Raw genomic sequence first — 19,612 nt, forward strand, 5'->3', positions numbered from 1 at the left:
CCCTTTCACTTTTCGTTTTCATGCATTGGAGAAGGAAATGGCAACCCACTCCAGTGTTCTTGCCTAGAGAATCCCAGGGACGGGGGAGCCTGGTGGCTGCTGTCTGTGGGATAACACAGAGTTGGACACAACTGAAGTGACTTAGCAGCAGCAGCAGCCGTAGAAAAAGCGATCCCTAGTGCACAAGACATCAAGCTCCCACAGACACCTTTTCTTTGATGCTAGTTGACAACAGCCCACTGGCTTCCATTTCTGCTGATGACCTACTAAAGTGTTCCACGATGCTGGTGGACACAGTGGTCACAGCAGCTGCTGCTCCCAGCCCTAACCCAATGGTCGAGAGCGCCACCTGGCCCCTGCTGTCAGGGGTGCCAGAGCCAGGCCAAGGGTGTTCAGAGCATCAGACACAGTGCTGGTAGAGCTGGCCACCACCTTGAAGATGGTACAGTCCCTGTGCGACTTGTCAACCCTGTCTGCAGGTGCGTAGAGCTTTCTTATGCTCTCTTCCAGCTCCTTTTTCACCGTGGAAACTCCTTTAAAAACCTCTCCTTGTCTAGCAGGTCCTGTTGGAATCTCTCTTGGTCTTGCATAGCCAAGTCTGTCTTCAACTCATTCAGAAATTGACGCAATGCCTCCACTTCTTCCCTGTAACAAGGGACATCAAGGGATTAAGAAAGACACTTTGCTTGTCTGTAAAATAAGTTCAATGGATCTCTTCTGCATAAACCAGAGATTTTATTATAAATCACAAGGGAAAAATTTTGCAAATGTAAATTATTTTCAACATTAAACACATGTTTGTACCTCATGGATACTCCATTACTCAATCATGAAATAAACAAGCAAAAGCCATTTTAAGATAGTCTTGAGAGGTATTTGATAAAGATGCCTTAGAGGCAGGTCAACAGCGTCACTTCCAAAGGACTTGTGGGTGGAAAGTCCACAGAGAAACTAACACAAGTGGGATTGGGGGAGAAAACCTTCATTCAAGGGCCTTGATGTGCAGTGAGGAGTCAACCTGCTCTTTGCCCTTGGCAACTGGGAAGTGGCCCCTAAGCTCCTGGAATATTCTGGCTGATAGGAGTGCACTTGTCTGCCTGGGCCTTTGGCCACTGGACAGTCTGACAAAGTGACATACGATGGTGGCTTCGGGTCATGTAATATCTGCACTGCCCTCCAGAGGAGCTGGACACTAGGGCATTAGTCTGACCTCTGGGAGTACTCAGAGACAACAGGCCAGGGTATTAGTAATTTATTTTTAATTTTTTAGCTTGGAAATCACAGTAACAGACAAATAAAGCATCACGATAATAAATAAAAGACAGAGGCCTGGACCTATTTAATTCAACATCACAAAAGGGTTTTTGTTGTCGTGCATTTAAAATTCTTTAACTCCGAATTAACTTACTGGCAACTAACAGAAAAGAAAGACTATGACAATACGAAGAGAGGCACAAATTGAGCACTGCAGACCTTGCACGGATAAGCAAAATACAGAGTACACATACCCAGAGCTTTCTAGAAATCGCATCCTATGACAGCTCCCCAACTTATTTGATGCTATATTTCAGGCAAAATGAACATTTTTTAAAAAGTCATGATTTGTTTTTGAGCAGGGTGAGCACCCCTGGGGGCAGTGCTCTGTGTGCCCTGCCGCACACTGAATCCAGAGCAGTAACTCGTCCTGAGGACAATGGAAGCTTCATGTGTGAAACCCGCCCAGACGCTGTCCAGGAGCTGATGGAACCTGAATTCCGCTCTGCAATAAACCGTAACTGGAATCCTGACATCCTTCAGTGCCCAGCACCCTGACCTCTCGGGGGTCACCAGCCTAACTCACACCTGACCTGGCGACAGCATCACATACCTGCACCCTAAGGCCATGTGCAACTTTGTGGAAACTCTAAAGACTCAAGAGACTTGAGGAAACACCCATCTGAACGGCTGAGCCTGAAGAGACCGGCACTTGCACAGCTGGTGGAGGAAGTGTTTTCCTCTTTGGTGGGGATGCCTGAGGCTCCCCAGAATCCCTCAAATGACACACAATTGCAGCCACTCACTGTGACCCTGGAGGGCTCCCTGAGCCACACGGCCTTCCACTGTCAGGGCGGCTCCTTGTAGACTAGAAGAGGGTCCCAGATGGAGGGAGAAGCCAGGTCCCAGGCAGGGTGTGCAGACACAGTCACCCAGGGCCCTCTAGCCCAGCTTGAGGGGATCCCGTCAGGAGGGAAGAAATGTCCCCCTCCCACTCAGGGGACTTCTGCCAGGGTCACAGCCCCTTCAGTTTGTGTCCTCGGGGCCCACTCTCCTCACTCTAGTCCTGGTCCTGCTGCCTAAGCCTGCCTACTAGTCCTCCAGCCTGGACCCTCTGCTCCACTCTGACCCCTGGAGGAGGCCTGCCAGGAGGAAGCTAGCCTGAGGTGGGGGGATGATGCACTCGTGTAGGTTACCTGGACAAACGGGCCTCAGTCACAAAATTCTCCTAGGTTTTGCCTTAGTGAGCAGGTTTTGCCTTAGTGAGCAGGTTTTGTAGCTCTTTGTTGCTTACTCTCTTCTGGATATACTCAGTGGTATCCTCAAAAAAGCTTTTACCCTAGCTGGATAAAAGACTAAGATGAGAAGAAATTATGGTGTAATGTAAATGGTACTGAGCATGAAGTGGTTAAAGTTAATCTTCCTGAGCAGCAGTCACCTGGGGGTACTCTTGATGGATTCACCTGGGGTTATGGGTGGACTGTGTTCAACTGCCCCAATCATATGTTGAAGCCACAGCCTCACCCCCACCTCAATGAGTCTATTTGAAGATAGAGCTTTTAATTGGAAATTACAGTGAAATGAGGTCATAAGTGTGGGGCCCAATCCAGGAAGATTTGTGTCCTTATTTGAAGAGGAAGAGATACCAGCTCACTCTCTCTCTGTCTATCCTGCAGCATGAAGGGTTGTTATTTTTTTTTCTTTTTCCTGTTTTAGTAAGAGTGAAAGGAACCCAGGTCTCATATGGAGGGAACCCAGAGCACTAAATCTGTGTATTTATTGATTGGGGTGTGGGTGGGTGGAGGAAATAATAGAGTACGTGGGTAATCTACAGGGGTGTTTGAGATCCGTAGAGCCAGTACCTCCCTGAGGTATCAGACCTGGTAGCACATGCTTATATATGAGATCCCGGGGCGGGTGTGGTGACACAGCATGGAGGGAGAGGTGATTCTAGGGGAGGGGGAGTTTTCCACCTGCATCTAACACAGTCTAGGTAGAGGGGACAGTTCCACACTCGGCAGGACCTACTGTGTGGCCCAGGCCACAGAGCACATTACATTTCATCCTCATAACAATATAGGGAAATATTCTTCTCGTTTTACAGGTGAGGTCAGATAACTGTGGTGCAGGTCACACAAAGGGGAGGTGACAAAGGCCAGACTGGGGTTCAGTTCAGGGTCTGCTGATCTTTGCAGAGCAGCTAGGCAGGCGGCAGGGCGAGAGTTGGAGGAAACAGCCTCTGTGGTGATGCCCCAGGGTTTGGGAGCATGCGGAGGCTCGGACCAAGAGAGAGGGCAGGAGAAGCTTCAGGGATACTGCGGGACCTCCACTCCCTGCCCTGTCTGGTCTTGGGGACTCCCTCTGCTGTCCTCTCTGGCCGTGAGCTGTTCTGGCCTCACTTCTGAGTCATGAGCTGGGATCTGGGGGACCACGAGGGAGAAACCGAGCACCTTGGCTGGATGCTTATCCCATACCACACCCCAGTCCCCATACCAGCACCCACCACTGAGCTCTGGAGCAAGGCCAAGGCTGGGCGAGGAGCCTGGAGTCAGGGTCAGTCCTGCTGCACTGTGAGCAGGCTTTTCCAGATACAGGGAAAGCAGGACTTGGGGGTATAGTGGAGAAGGGGTTGGGAAGAGGACCAAGTTGCGCTCAGCAAAGGGGAAGTAATGAGTTTGACTTGCAGACAAACACAGAACCTCAGCCCTGAAAGAATCTTACATCTGGGTGTCTTTGCTCATGTGCACTCTACCAACGGTCGCAGTGGACATCAGGGTTCAGGCAGCTTTACCTTAGGTAAATAGAGAAAAAGCTTTTTTTAAATTTTTTTATGTTTAACAGGTAATGTAAGTCAAGAGTGGGTTTAGCAGCCTTAGGAGACAGAGGAGCTAAGCAGCAGAGGCTGAGCATGGTGCAGCCGCAGGCAGGAGGGCCGGCTGGGACTACACGTGGTTTGGAAGCAGGGCTGTGACAGAACAAGTCTCTCATCACCGATTGTCACTGACAGGGAGACGGGGCCCAGCCCAGCTCATCACTCATCTGAGTGTAAACACTTGGTAGATATTCTGTGCAAGCAACACAACTTGCTGAAAAGAAGCAGCTTTAGTATAAATACTGACCTCTGCAACTTAGCACAACACTGCTCAGTTAGGTTTAAGCCCCAGGAACAAGCCAACAGGAGGTTGTGTGCAGCTGGTGTGAAGGCGGCTCTGTGAATTGCAAGGTACCTTTGAGACATGGGAGCAGCAGCTTAAAACCACCCAGTGCCAGGGCCTGCAGAGAAACTAGAAACCACACCAGAGGCCCTGCTGGGAGGGACTCAGGTCCTGGGTGGTGGGCACGTGCATGCGGCACAGACCCCTGCCCGTCTCTCCCAACGTGGGACAGGGCAGCAGGTGGCGACAGAGAGCCGCATGACCTGGGCTCCAGGAAGGCAGGCACACTGGCCCGGACCCAGGACAGCTGTGCTACAGAAACACCACGTGCTTGCTTCACTTCCTCCCGGGACAGGACACCTTGTGTCCTCCCGACCAATCAGCTCAACCTGGATGCAGGAAAGAGGCTGGAAGCACACAGAGGCCCCTCCCCGGACAGTCCTGCCCAGGCAGGGGACGTGGCCATGTTCCTGGACCCTGGGCCCAGCTTCCTCCTGTTCTCGGTGGGGCTGATACCACCTGCTCTCAGAGGTGCAGTGAGGATCCGATGAGGATCCAGGTGACAGTGCCGTCACAGCGATGGCCCAGCCCAGGCTCCACAGGAGTGAATTTCCCCGCAGGAAAGAGGAACAGGGAGTGGGATCCCAGTGAAGACTGGTATCAGGGGAGCAATATTCCTGGAGGTCGGGTCCCTACTGAACTTCCCTGTTGCCTGCACATATATAACACACATGCAGAGTACTGAGAAAGGGGCTGAACAAAGCAGGAGAAGCACTGGCATCGCGCTGGGGCCCTTCACCACTGACATCCCTGTGAGTTGCACCAGGTGGAGGGGATTCATGTTTGTCTCCAGCTGGGGAAGTGAGCGGTGCACTTACTGTCGTGTGAGGGGTGCTTGGACCCAGAACAGGGTGAGGAGAGTCCTTTCTGTTGGTCTGAGAAGAGGGCACACGTGCATCTAGGAAGCACTCTATCTGGAGCCTGTTGACCTAAGACTTTATCCCCAGGGTTCAGGGTCCCTGTTACCCATTCATCTTCCTCATCCTTCAGCCTGACCTACTGGTCCAAAAACATAGTCCCTGGACCCAAGCTATTTCGTGTCCTGAGAATTTGACACTGGGATTCCTGGTGCCTGGACCTAAGGCCCCTGCTGGCAGGGGCCTCAGGGGACAGACCGTGAGCTCCTGCAGGGAGACCTGTCCTGCTTCCTGTACTTCCTGAACTGTGCGAGTTTGGGGGTTTCTTTCCTTTCTCTGACCTGCCCTGCTTCCCCCAGCACCCTTTTCTGTGCTCACTTAGTCAGACTCACTTTCTGTTGCTCAGAACCACAGGGATCTCACCTGACACAGGGGTCACTGTGGAAATGCATCCACCACACATTTAGCTCAGTGGAGTCCAGCTCTAAGGGTTCAGGGAGACATGGGGGTGGACAATGAATGGATCTGTATCCAGTGCCTGAAACCTGCCCAGAAGTCTGTGCAGGATGGGAATTCTCCAGGAACTGATGAAGAAATGAACTCCTATTTCGGAAAGTCAGGCAGGCGATGGCCATGACTGCTGATGGTTCGATCCCTGAGTTGATCCTTGTCCAGATGCCCTGGAGAAAGAAATGGCAACCCACTCCAGTATTATTTCCTGGAAAGTCCAATGGATGGGAGAGGCTGCAGGCTACGCTCCATAGGGTCACGAAGAATCAGACATGACTGAGCGACTTCACTTTGCTTTTTTTCTTGCTGACATCTTCAGGAAGGAATGGGAGGTCCAGTTGAAGCCTCATGGTAACACTGGATGAGAGGGACTCAGAGTCAGAGACACTGAGGAAAGTCTTCCAAGGGAGGTTTGGACAAAAGTGCGAGAAGGCTCTGCAGCACGTGGGGAGGAACTGAGGAGTTGTCCTGGGATCATTTCCAGGTCCTGGGTCTCTGGCTTCCTACCCTGGGCTCCAGAAATAGGAGCCTGTTTGGTGCTCACATGCTCCACACATGGAAACACAGAGAGTTGGTGCCCTGTGGAACAGGCCCGTGGGGGTGAGAGCCACACCCAGATGCTCCCCTTTCCTCCCTGGAGAGGAGGAGACTGAGGTATCCCATGAAGGCTCCTCAGAATGTCCAGGCAGGTGCAATCCCGGATGGGAGACCAGGTCAGAACATGGCCTTGGATGGATTTTCCCTCCGTCCCTGCTCCCATCCCCCAGCCCCTCAGTCCTGCCCCTAGTGATGGAGTGACACTGGCCTCCAGCTCCACCCTCAGGGGCCCCCAGGCTCTTGCACACTGCTTTGGTCTGCAGTTAAGGTTTGGCATCTGTGCTCCGAGTCATGTGCAGCCAGAGAAAAGCTGGAGGCAGGTACTGCAAAGGTCAATATACTTAAGGGTCATTCTAGCCCTGTGTGGGGAATAGATGAGTGGGTCAGGGCAGTGTCCCAAGGTAAACACAGGAAGGTGGTTCTGGAACCTCCTGCAGGAGCCCTGGTGAAACGTGAAGGCAGCCTGGATGAGGTGTGTGCTGTCTCTCTCTCCCCTCTGCTTACAGCTGACCCTCTCTCACACCTGCACTCAAGCCCTCTGCTCTCAATCACGCTTGGGTGCCCTGTGTCCATCCTGGTCCCCCCCCGGGGCTGGAAGAGGAGCATCCCCGAGCTCAGCTCTAGTCAGATGACACAGGTATCCCCGGGAATCCCACGGGGCCTGTGGCGATCCAGGGTCTGAGGGAAACGATTGGATGGGAGCCCAGCAGGCAGGCAGGAGGAGCCATGGAGGACGGGCTCCCTGAGACCCAGGGAGACAGGCTCCCGGGGAAGGAGGTCAGGCATCTGGAGCCCAGCTGAGCCCCTCAGTCAATGCAAGGAAGCCTCAGTGAATCAGCTCGTATTTATTGAACCAGAGTTTAGAGAACACAAGGTGGAGAGAACCAGAGCCACCTGAAATATCGTACCCAGCCTCACCCCCAGCTGAAGAAGAAACCGAGGGTCAGAGAGTCGTGTCTGTTGGCCCCAGGCTGTTTCATCTCCTGACACACCGAAAGTTCCTTGACCTGTTTCCGCCTCCTTGTTTCATCCTTCTTTCTCTCTTTTTTAATCAACCTCTGTTCCTCCTCCGCATTTGGATTTTCATGAAACGTCACTGGTGTCTCGGTGCACTCTGGACCCAAAGAGCTCCTGGCAGCGTGTCAGGTGTTCCATCCACTGTGCTGTCACACCGCTGCTGCCACAGCCTCACCACCACTGTCGTCAAGAAGCCACTGCCTGAAGGTCTACACAGACCATTCTCCATGCAGACGTCCAGATGGCCAGCGGGTACGTGAAAACACACTCAACGTCACTAGTTATTAGAGAAATGCAATCAAACTACAATAAGTTATCTCCCCTACAGCGATCACAGGGCCATCCCCTGCATCTACAATGCTCGGAGGCTGTGGAGAAAAGGGAACCCTCCTACACTGTTGGTGGGAATGTAAATTGGTGCAGCCACTATGGAAGGCCATGTGGAGTTTTCTTAAACAACTAACAATAGAGCTACCTTATGATTTAGCAATCCCACTTCTGGACATATTTCTACAAAAAAATTTAAAGCTCTAATTTGAAAAGATACACATACCCTGATGTTCATAGCAGTACTATTCATAACGGCCAAGACATGATATTAACCTAAATGTCTGTTGACAGATTAATGAGTAAAGCAAATGCGGTACATGTATACACTCCATGAATCCTACTCAGCCATGAAGAAGAATGAAGTAATAGTATCTGTGGCTATATGTATGGATCTACAAATTACTATGCTGAGTGAAGTAAGTCAGATGAAGATAAATATTTGTTGTTAACTTACATGTAGAATCCAGAAAATAATACAAATGAACTTACCTACAGAATAGAAACAGACTCATAGACATAGATAATGAACTTTTAAACCAAGTTTTGTGGGGACAGGTAAATTAGGAGATGGGATTAACAGATACACCAGATAAACAAGGGCCTGCCTACTGTACTAGCACAGGAACAGTATTCAATACTTTGTAATAAACTGTAATGGAAACGAACAAAAAAGAACACAGACATATACATACTCAGATGCTCTGTCATGTCTGACTCTGCAGCACCATGGACTGTAACACGCCAGGCTCCACTGTCTATGGGATTTCCCAGACAAGAATATTGGAATGCGGTATCATTTCCTCCTCCAGGAAATCTTCCCTACCCAGGAATCAAAGCTGTGTCTCTTGCTTAGCAGACACATTCCTTACCACCTAAGAAGCCCAGATAAATAAATCGATACCTGTATAACTGAATCATTTTGCTGTATACCTAAAATTAACAGAGTGTTGTAAATCAATTATCCTTCAATAAAACAAACAAACCAAAGAAGTCACTGCCTAAGTAAGACACAGATGACCAGTATACCTACTACTGCAGGCAGCAATCCCTTAGAAGAAATGGAGTGGCCATCATGATCAACAAAAGAGTCCGAAATGCAGTACTTCGATGCAATCTCAAAAACGACAGAATGATCTCTGTTCGTTTCCAAGGCAAACCATTCAATATCACAGTAATCCAAGTCTATGTCCCAACCAGTAACGCTGAAGAAGCTGAAGTTAAACAGTTCTATGAAGACCTACAAGACCTTTTAAAACTAACACTCAAAAAAGATGTCCTTTTCATCATAGGGGACTGGAATGCAAAAGTAGGAAGTCAAGAAACACCTGGAGTAACAGGCAAATTTGGCCTTGGAATATGGAATGAAGCAGGACAAAGACTAATAGAGTTCTGCCAAGAAAATGCACTGGTCATAGCAAACACCCTCTTCCAACAACACAAGAGAAGACTCTACTCATGGACATCACCAGATGGTCAACACCAAAATCAAATTGATTATATTCTTTGCAGCCAAAGATGGAGAAGCTCTATACAATCAACAAAAACAAGACCAGAAGCTGACTGTGGCTCAGATCATAAACTCCTTATTGCCAAATTCACACTGAAATTGAAGAAAGTAGAGAAAACCACTAGACCATTCAGGTATGACCTAAATCAAATCCCTTATGACTATACAGTGGAAGTGAGAAATAGATTTAAGGGCCTAGATCTGATAGATAGAGTGCCTGATGAACCCTGGTCAGAGGTTCATGACATTGTACATGAAACGGGGATCAAGACCATCCCCATGGAAAAGAAATGCAAAAAAGCAAAATAGCTGTCTTGGGAGGCCTTACAAATATCTGTGAAAAGAAGAGAAGCGAAAAGCAAAGGAGAAAAGGAAAGATATAAGCATCCAAAGAATAGCCAGAAGAAATAAAAAAGCCTTCCTAAGCGATCAATGCAAAGAAATAGAGGAAAACAACAGAATGGGAAAGACAAGAGATCTCTTCAAGAAAATTAGAGATACCAAGGGAACATTTCATGCGAAGAAGGGCTCAATAAAGGACAGATGGTATGGATCTAACAGAAGCAGAAGATATTAAGAAGAGGTGGCAGGAATACACAGAGGACTATACAAAAAAGATCTTCATGACCAAGATAATCACAATGGTGTGATCACTCACCTAGAGCCAGACATCCTGGAATGTGAAGTCAAGTGGGCCTTAGAAAGCATCACTACGAACAAAGCTAGTGGAGGTGATGGCATTCCAGTTGAGCTGTTTCAAATCCTGAAAGATGATGCTGTGAAAGTGCTGCACTCAATATGCCAGCACATTTGGAAAACTCAGCAGTGGCCACAGGACTGGAAAAGGTCAGTTTTCATTCCAATCCCAAAGAAAGGCAATGCCAAAGATGCTCAAACTACCGCACAATTGCACTAATCTCACATGCTAGTAAAGTAATGCTCAAAATTCTCCAAGCCAGGCTTCAGCAATACGTGAACCATAAACTTCCAGAGGTTCAGGCTGGTTTTAGAAAATGCAGAGGAACCAGAGATCAAATTGCCAACATCTGCTGGATCATGGAAAAGGCAAGAGAGTTCTAGAAAAACATCTATTTCTACTTTATTGACTATGCCAAAGCCTTTAAGTGTGTGGATTACAATAAACTTTGGAAAACTCTGAAAGAGATGGGAATATCAGACCACCTGACCTTCCTCTTGAGAAACCTATATGCAGGTCAGGAAGCAACACTTAGAACTGGACATGGAACAACAGACTGGTTCCAAATATGAAAAGGAGTACGTCAAGGCTGTATATTGTCACCTTGCTTATTTAACGTCTATGCAGAGTACATCATGAGAAACGCTGGGCTAAAAGAGGCACAAGCTGGAGTCAAGATTGCCGGGAGAAATATCAATAACCTCAGATATGTAGATGACACCACCCTTATGGCAGAAAGTGAAGAGGAACTAAAAAGCCTCTTGATGAAAGTGAAAGTGGAGAGTGAAAAAGTTGGCTTAAAGCTCAACATTCAGAAACTAAGATCATGGAATCTGGTCCCATCACTTCATGGGAAATAGATGAGGAAACAGTGGAAACGGTGTCAGATTTATTTTGGGGGGCTCCAAAATCACTACAGATGGTGACTGCAGCCATGAAATTAAAAGACGCTTACTACTTGGGAGGAAAATTACGACCAACCTAGATAGCATATTCAAAAGCAGAGACATTACTTTGCCAACAAAGGTCCGTCTAGTCAAGGCTATGTTTTTCCAGTGGTCATGTATGGATGTGAGAGTTGGACTGTGAAGAAGGCTGAGCACTGAAGAATTGATGCTTTTGACTGTGGTGTTGGAGAAGACTCTTGAGAGTCCCTTGGACTGCAAGGAGATCCAACCAGTCCATTCTGAAGGAGATCAGCCCTGGGATTTCTTTGGAAGAAATGATGCTAAAGCTGAAACTCCAGTACTTTGGCCACCTCATGCGGAGAGTGGACTCATTGGAAAAGACTCTGATGCTGGGAGGGATTGGGGGCAGGAGGAGAAGGGGATGACAGAGGATGAGATGGCTGGATGGCATCACTCACTCGATGGTCGTGAGTCTGAGTGAACTCCGGGAGTTGGTGCTGGATAGGGAGGCCTGGCGTGCTGCAATCCATGGGGTCGCAAAGAGTTGGAACCGAATGAGCGAATGAACTGAACTGAACTGAAGTAAGACATATAACTAGGGCGAAAGGTGAGTTGATGTTGGAGGAGAGGTCTAGAGACCACCACCAGGGGTCTCTTCCTGCTGGGACATCACAGCCTGTGGAGGGCGATAGAGTAGCCCCTGCTACTTCTGGATCCCAACAATCCTAACTGACCTTCTCCCATTTTCAACCCGTTCGTATACCTGGCCTCTCATTGCTAGTTCGCCTGCCTCTCCCTTTATTCTGCCTCCAGTGTCACCTTTAGTCCAAAGTAAGTGGTTTCTGACGGGAGGGGAGTTTGGGGGAGAATGCGTACGTGTATATGAATGGCTGAGTCCCTTTGCTGTTCACCTGAAACTATCACAACATTGTTAATTGTTTAATAATTGGCTATACTCCAATACAAAATAAAACGTTCTTAGTATGAAAAAAAGTGGTTTCTCCCTGCCTCTTATTCTCTGGTCCCCCCTCCTCCCTTAATCCAGGCTCCAGGCCCCTTCCTTCTCTCTCCTCATCTATCACCTACATTCATCCCTTCCCTGCTGTGCTCAACCACAGAAATGCCAAATTCCTAACACCCAGCTTCATTAATGTGATTTCCCTCTCTTTCCCTCTAACAAAGTACCTCTGCACTTTAGACCCTCACATGTTCCTGGACCCAGCACTGCTCTGGGGGTGGTTAAATCAGGTCCTCCTGCAGACTCTCATAGATCTGGGTGAGCTCCTCCAACTTCCTCTCCAACTCCCATGCCTGCCGCCTCAGGCTTTCAGCTGCTTCTGTCTGCACCATCATGCAGGTGCATTGACTCCTTCACCATAAAGCCCACATCCACCAGAAGGAAGACCCCTGCAGTGGCCAAACCCCCGATCCGGGCTCCTTTGGTAATTGTTAAAGCTGTGGCTTTGAAACCTGTCTCTATCTGCTTGATGGCTGGGTATGAGATTCTCCCAGCATTCACGCCTATGTTTGCATTGGCTGCAGAGCCAGGAATGGCTTGGCCTGTCTCTATGGCATGGATGTGTATTTCAATGCACTGTACAGCTTTTGTGACTTTCTCTGTTGTGGGGATGCTCTTGAGTACCTCTAGGAGAACCTTCCATTTCTTCATGAAAGTTGACATCATGCGACTGGCTTCGGTTTCTGCTGATGACCTATTCACATGTTCGATGATACTGGTGGACACACTGGTCACAGTAGCTGCTGCTCCCAGCCCTATCCCAGTGGCCAAGAGCACCACACTGGCCCCCATTGTCACGGGTGCCAGAGCCAGGCCAACGATGGTCAGAATACCAGACACAGCACCGGTGCTATGGACCAACACGTTGGAGATGGTACATCCCTTATGGACCTTCTCAACCTTGTCTGCGAGCTCATGGAACTTGCTTATGCACTCCTCCAGCTGCCATTTCACCCGACGAAACTTATTCAGAAACCTCCTCCTGTCCAGCTGCTCTTTGGAGAGTCTTTCTTTGTCGTCCTCAACCAAGGCTCTTTTCAATTCATTCAGATAATTGTGTAGTTCATCCACATCTTCCCTGTAACGATGAAGGTCAAGGGATTAGAAAGGCAGTTCGCGCCTCTGTAAAATTGACTCCATAATATCTATTCTACATAAATACAGATATATTACTATAAATCATTAGAAAAGAATTTTATAAATGTAAAATTTCCTCTTTCAACCTTAAACACGTTTCATACCTTATAGATGCTCCATCTTGAAATAGCTAAACTTGGAATAGGTAGACGAAAGTCAGCTTAGGATACTGGCAACTTAAGAGAGGTATTGGAGAGAATTCCCAGGTGGTCCAGAGGTTACACATCTGCACTCCCACTGCTGGCCTTGACTCAATCCCTGGTTGGGGAATGAGGATCCCACAGGCCATACAGCTCAGCCAAAGAAAAGGTATGTGGTAAAGACATCTCACAGATGAGTCAACACCACCACTTTGAAAGAGATTTTGGAGTGGGAACTCCACAGATAAACAAAGACATGTAGGACTGGAGGAGAAAACCTTCATTCAAGGGCTTCAGAGTGTAATGAGAAGTCTCCCTGCCCTTTGCCCTGGCTACCAGGAAGTGGTCCCTAATCCCCTAGAATTCTGGCTGATAAGAGTGTCCTTGCCTGCCTGGGCCTTTGGTCACTGGTCAGTCTGAGAAGGTGACAAGTGACCCAGGGTCTCTGGGTCTCATGGTATCAGTTCTGTCATCCGGTGGAGCTGGGCACTAGGGCACGAGTCTGACTTCCAGGAGGGGCTGGAGATGACAGGTCAGGGTTGGCTTTTAAGCAAGGGGAGTGTCCCTGATGGGCAGTACTCCGTGCATCTTATCACACACCGAATCCAGGTCACTAATGTGTCCTGAGGACAATGGAAGCTTCGTATGTGAAACCTGCCCAGTCTCTGCCCTGTGGCTAGTGGGAACTTTTATCCTTCCCTGTAGTAAACTGTAGCTGGGATCTTGAAGATTTCAGTGAGTCCTGTCCATTCTATAGGGAATTCTTGAAACTGAGAGTTGTTTTGGGGATCCCCTAAATTTGCCATTGAAGTCAAAGTAAGGGCAGTCCTGGGCACTGTGCCCTAACAATTTGCAGATTGGCTGTCTCTATGACTTAGAATTTTTTAAACCCAAAAACTCGAGCTAGAAGGCACTTATAATCATTTGGTCTGCCATCTGCTGTCTTCTAAGCATTGAGCCATTGACCTTCTCAGCAGAAGGTCACTGGGTCCACCCACTGCCCCAGTTGACAGACACAGAGAGATGTGCTATGAGCCCTGGTTTCCCTTGGACTCTCCAGCTCACCTCACTGAATCCTGATCTGTCACCCAGCACTCTCAACCGCTCAGGGGGTCACCAACCTAACTCACAATTTACCTGGTGACAGCTTCACTGCCTGCACCTCAAGGCGTGTGCAACTTTGTGGAACCTCTAAAGATTCAAGGAACTTGAAGAAATATCCATCTGAACAGCTGAGCCTGAGGAGACCAGCACTTACACAGCTGGTGGAGGAAGTGTTTTCCTCTTGGGTGGGGATGCGTGAGGCTCCTCAGAATCCCTCAAATGTCACACAATCACAGCCAGTCATTGTGACCCCGGATGGCTCGCTGAGCCACACGGCCTTCCCACTGTCAGGGGGACTCCACCTAGACTAGAAGAGGGTCCCAGATGGAGGGAGAAGCCATGTCCCAGGCAGGGTGTGCAGACACGGTCACCCAGGGCCCTCTAGTCCAGCATGAGGGGAGCCCATCAGGGAGGGAAGAAATTTTTCCCCTTTCCCACTCAGGGGACCTCTGCTAGGGTCACAGTCCCTTCAGTTCTGAGTCTTTAGGGCCCACTCTCTTCACTCTAGTCCTGGTCCTGCTGCCCAAGCCTGCCTACTAGTCCTCCAAACTGGACCCACTGCTCCACCCTGAGCCCTGGGTCTGACCCTGGTGCAGGCCTCCCTGGTCCTTTGGACGAAATAATTGCACTTGGTTCCCCACCTCTGACCCTGCAGTTCACTCTGAGGCCATCACCATAATCCATCAGACTGAATTGCTATTCCCATTGGACACAGGAGGGATCTGAGATTCAAAGTCTTAAGCCCACAGGCCCAGTAGTTGGGCAGGGCTAAATCCAGGATCCCACCAGCTCCTCCAGTTCCTCTCTAGTCTCTCTGCTGTATGGGCCAGGAGGGTTGGTACAGCTCCTAACATGGGGAATAGAAAGACTGTAGGCAGAAGCCCAGGACACAAATGGTGGTGTCAGGGTTTCCCCACTTGTCCCAAAGGAAATTCTGCTTGGTTCTCCTCACCAGAAAGAAGACCCTTGACCCCTGTTTCTTCCCAACAAGTTTTTTAAATGTTACTATTGATTGAGTAACATTTCTTCCAACAACACAAGCGAAGACTCTACACATGGACGTCACCAGATGGTCAAAACCAAAATCAGATTGATTATATTCTTTGCAGCCAAAGATGGAGAAGCTCTATACAGTCAACAAATACAAGACCAGGAGCTGACTGTGGCTCAGATCATGAAATCTGTATTGCCAAAGTCACACTGAAATTGAAGAAAGTAGGGAAAACGACTAGACCATTCAGGTATGACCTAAATCAAATCCCTTATGATTACACAGTGGAAGTGAGAAATAGATTTAAGGGCCTAGATCTGTTAGATAGAGTGCCTGATGAACTATGGAATGAGGTTCATGACATTGGACAGGAGACAGGGATCATGACCATCCCCATGGAAAAGAAATGCAAACAACCAAAATGGCTGCCTGGGGAGGCCTTACAAATAGCTGTGAAAAGAAGAGAAGTGAAAGGCAAAGGAGAAAAGGAAAGATATAAGCATCTGAATGCAGAGTTCCAAAGAATAGCAAGAAGAGATAAGAAAGACTTCCTAAGCGATCAATGCAAAGAAATAGAGGAAAACAACAGAATGGCAAAGACTGGAGATCTCTTCAAGAAAATTAGAGATAGCAAGGGAACATTTCATGCAAAGATGGGCTCGATAAAGGACACAAATGGTATGGACCTAACAGAAGCAGAAGATATTAAGAAGAGGTGACAAGAATACACAGAAGAACTGTACAAAAAAGATCTTCACGACCAAGATAATCACGATGGTGTGATCACTCACCTACAGCCAGATACCCTGGAATGTGAAGTCAAGTGGGCCTTAGAAAGCATCACTACGAACAAAGCTAGTGGAGGTGATGGAATTCCAGTTGAGCTATTCCAAATCCTGAAAGATGATGCTGTGAAAGTGCTGCACTCAATATGCCAGCACATTTGGAAAACTCAGCAGTGGCCACAGGACTGGAAAAGGTCAGTTTTCACTCCAATCCCAAAGAAAGACAATGCCAAAGAATGCTCAAACTACCGCACAATTGCACTCATCTCACACGCTAGTAAAGAAATGCCCAAAATTCTCCAGCCAGGCTTCAGCAATACATGAACCGTGAACTTCCTGATGTTCAAGCTGGTTTTAGAAAAGGTAGAGGAACCAGAGATCAAATTGCCAACATCTGCTGGATCATTGAAAAAGCAAGAGAGTTCCAGAAAAACATCTATTTCTGCTTTATTGACTATGCCAAAGCCTTTGACTGTGTGGATCACAAGAAACCATGGGAAATTCTGAAAGAGATGGGAATACCAGACCACCTGACCTGCCTCTTGAGAAATCTGTATGCAGGTCAGGAAGCAACAATTAGAACTGGACATGGAACAACACACTGGTTCCAAATAGGAAAGGAGTACGTCAAGGCTGTATATTGTCACCCTGCTTATTTAACATCTATGCAGAGTACATCATGAAAAATGCTAGGCTGGAAGAAGCACAGGCTGGAATCAAGATTGCCGGGAGAAATATCAAGAACCTCAGATATGCACATGACACCACCCTTATGGCAGAAAGTGAAGAGGAACTAAAAAACCTCTTGGTGAAAGTGGAGAGTGAAAAAGTTGGCTTAAAGCTCAACATTCAGAAAACGAAGATCATGACATCCGGTCCCATCACTTCATGGAAATAGATGGAGAAACAGTGGAAACAGTGTCAGACTTTATTTTTCTGGGCTCCAAAATCACTGCAGATGGTGACTGCAGCCATAAAATTAAAAGACGCTTACTCCTTGGAAGGAAAGTTATGACCAACCTAGATAGCATATTTAAAAGCAGAGACATTACTTTGCCAACAAAGGTCCGTCTAGTCAAGGCTATGTTTTTCCAGTGGTCATGTATGGATGTGAGAGTTGGACTGTGAAGAAGGCTGAGCACTGAAGAATTGATGCTTTTGACTGTGGTGTTGGAGAAGACTCTTGAGAGTCCCTTGGACTGCAAGGAGATCCAACCAGTCCATTCTGAAGGAGATCAGCCCTGGGATTTCTTTGGAAGAAATGATGCTAAAGCTGAAACTCCAGTACTTTGGCCACTTCATGCGAAGAGTTGACTCATTGGAAAAGACTCTGATGCTGGGAGGGATTGGGGGCAGGAGGAGAAGGGGATGACAGAGGATGAGATGGCTGGATGGCATCACTGGCTTGATGGACGTGAGTCTGAGTGAACTCCGGGAGTTGGTGATGGACAGGGAGGCCTGGCATGCTGTGATTCATGGGGTCGCAAAGAGTCAGACATGACTGAGTGACTGAACTGAACTGATCTGAATTGATTGAGTACTTACTCTGTGTCAGTCATTATGGGAAGCACTTTACATGCATGATCTCAGTGTCCTCACAATAACAATGAAAAGATGAAGAAACTAAAGCAGAAAGTAGTTCAGTAACTTGTCCAAGGTCACATAACCTGCCCCTTCCTTGCAGGTTTCATCTCTTCTCAACCCACGATCATTCACTGTCAGCAAATGACATGGAGGAAACATTCCTGATGGGATCTTGTGAAGGAACATCCTTGACCCCAACAATAGGGTCCTGCGTGGAGGAGGTGTTACTCCAGGAGAAAGCTAGCCTGGTGCTGGGGGACGTGGGTGACCTTCCTGGTGCACCTGTGCAGGTTACCTGGACAAACTGGCCTCAGCCTTAATTCTCTCCAGGAATTCATTCAGCAGGAGTAGCAGTGTCTGTCTGCTCAGTATGTCCCAGAGGCACTCAACAACATCCTCAAAAAGATCTCAATATCTGGATGAAAGGAAAGGGAATAAGATTAGACGAATTAGTGGTGGGACATAAATGTTAGAGTATAAAATAGTTAAAATTCCTCTTGCTGAGCAGAGTCACCTGGGATGCTCTTGGTGAGGTCACCTAGGGTTATGGATGGACTGTCCCCCCTCCCCCCGCCATTTGTGTTGAAGAGTTAACCCCCTGGTGACCTTTCTGAAGATAGGGCTTGTAAGGAGGTTAGGTGAAATGAGATCCTATGCGGGATTCCCAGGTAAATTGAGGTCATAAGTGGGATTCCCAGGGAATTCTAGTGGTAAAGAACCTGCCCAACAACTTGGGAGATGTAAGAGAGGCAGGTTTGATCCCTGAGTCAAGAAGATCCCTTGAAGGAGGGCATGGCAAGCCACTCCAATATTCTTGTTTGGAGAATCCCACAGATAGAGGAGGCTGGCAGGCTGCAGTCCATGCGGTTGCAAAGAGTTGGACATGACTGAGCAACTGAACACACACACACAAAGAGAAGAGAGAGCAAGTGTGATTTGTTAGTTACCACTTCCAGAATAGACGGGCAGCACCCTATAAATGAATGCTTTCATGTTTGGGCAGTGAAACAATTGAATACTCACGTTAAATGGGATAAAGAATGTAATGACTACAAATAGCCTCAGATCACTCCTCAATGAGTTATCAAAATCCCTGAGTGATTTCAGAGATCTGGAGGTTATGGAATTGTAGGTAAGATATTGGTGGCCAGGCTATATATCTGTGTGTGGGCTGGGACTTGATATCAAATGTGTATCTTGGTAAATCCATACAAAGAGGCATTATCCTTATCTCACAGAAGAGGCAAGTGAAACTCAGACAGGAGAATGGACAGCCCAAGGCCACAGAGCTGAAAGCTCTGAGGTTGAATCCAAGGTCAAGTGTCAGACATTTCTTGGACAAGACTTTGAATCCTCCTTACATTTAAAACTCTTGTGATTTGTTCATTCTACTCTATAGCACACAAGGGGGATTCTTTGTGACTCATTTTTGGTGGTGAGCATGCAGTAGCATATATAGAAGTAGAAATATAATGCTGTAATCATGAAACTTAGAAAACATTACAAACTCATGTTACCTAATTTTAAAAAAGACTTTAGGATCACATGCCATTGAGCAAAACTACCATGTGAGAGGATTCCTGCTTCTGACCACAGACTCTAGGATGGGCAGGGGAGGGGATCCACCAGGTGGAGGAGGGGTGGAGCCAGATGTGATCCTCATCACCCCTCCCCTCCAGGTGGGAGGCGGCAAAGGCCAGACTGGGGTTCAGAGCAAGGTCCACTGACCCTTGCAGAGCGGCTGGGATGGTGGCTGGGAAGAGCCAGAGGAAACAGCTTCTGTGGTGATGCCCCAGGGTCTGGGAGCAGGAGGAGGCTTGGCCAAGGGAGAGAGCAGGAGAAGTCCAATGATGCTGGAGGACCTCCTCTCCCAGGCCTGCCTGGCCTTGGGGACTGCCATCTGCGGTCCATGCTCAGCGTGTGCTCTCCAGTCACCGTACTGAGTCACTTGCTGGGTGTTG

At 48.1% G+C, this 19,612-nt stretch overlaps 2 pseudogenes; both read right to left on the reverse strand.

Moving 5' to 3' along the window:
* Positions 1 to 190: 190 nt before the first annotated feature.
* LOC129643733 (apolipoprotein L3-like) lies at positions 191 to 7,679 on the reverse strand (annotated as a pseudogene).
* A 3,882-nt stretch (positions 7,680 to 11,561) lies between these two features.
* Positions 11,562 to 17,626, reverse strand: LOC129643792 (apolipoprotein L3-like; annotated as a pseudogene).
* Positions 17,627 to 19,612: the final 1,986 nt, after the last annotated feature.

This window comes from Bubalus kerabau, chromosome 1, assembly GCF_029407905.1.
Source record: "Bubalus kerabau isolate K-KA32 ecotype Philippines breed swamp buffalo chromosome 1, PCC_UOA_SB_1v2, whole genome shotgun sequence".
NCBI lineage: Eukaryota > Metazoa > Chordata > Mammalia > Artiodactyla > Bovidae > Bubalus > Bubalus kerabau.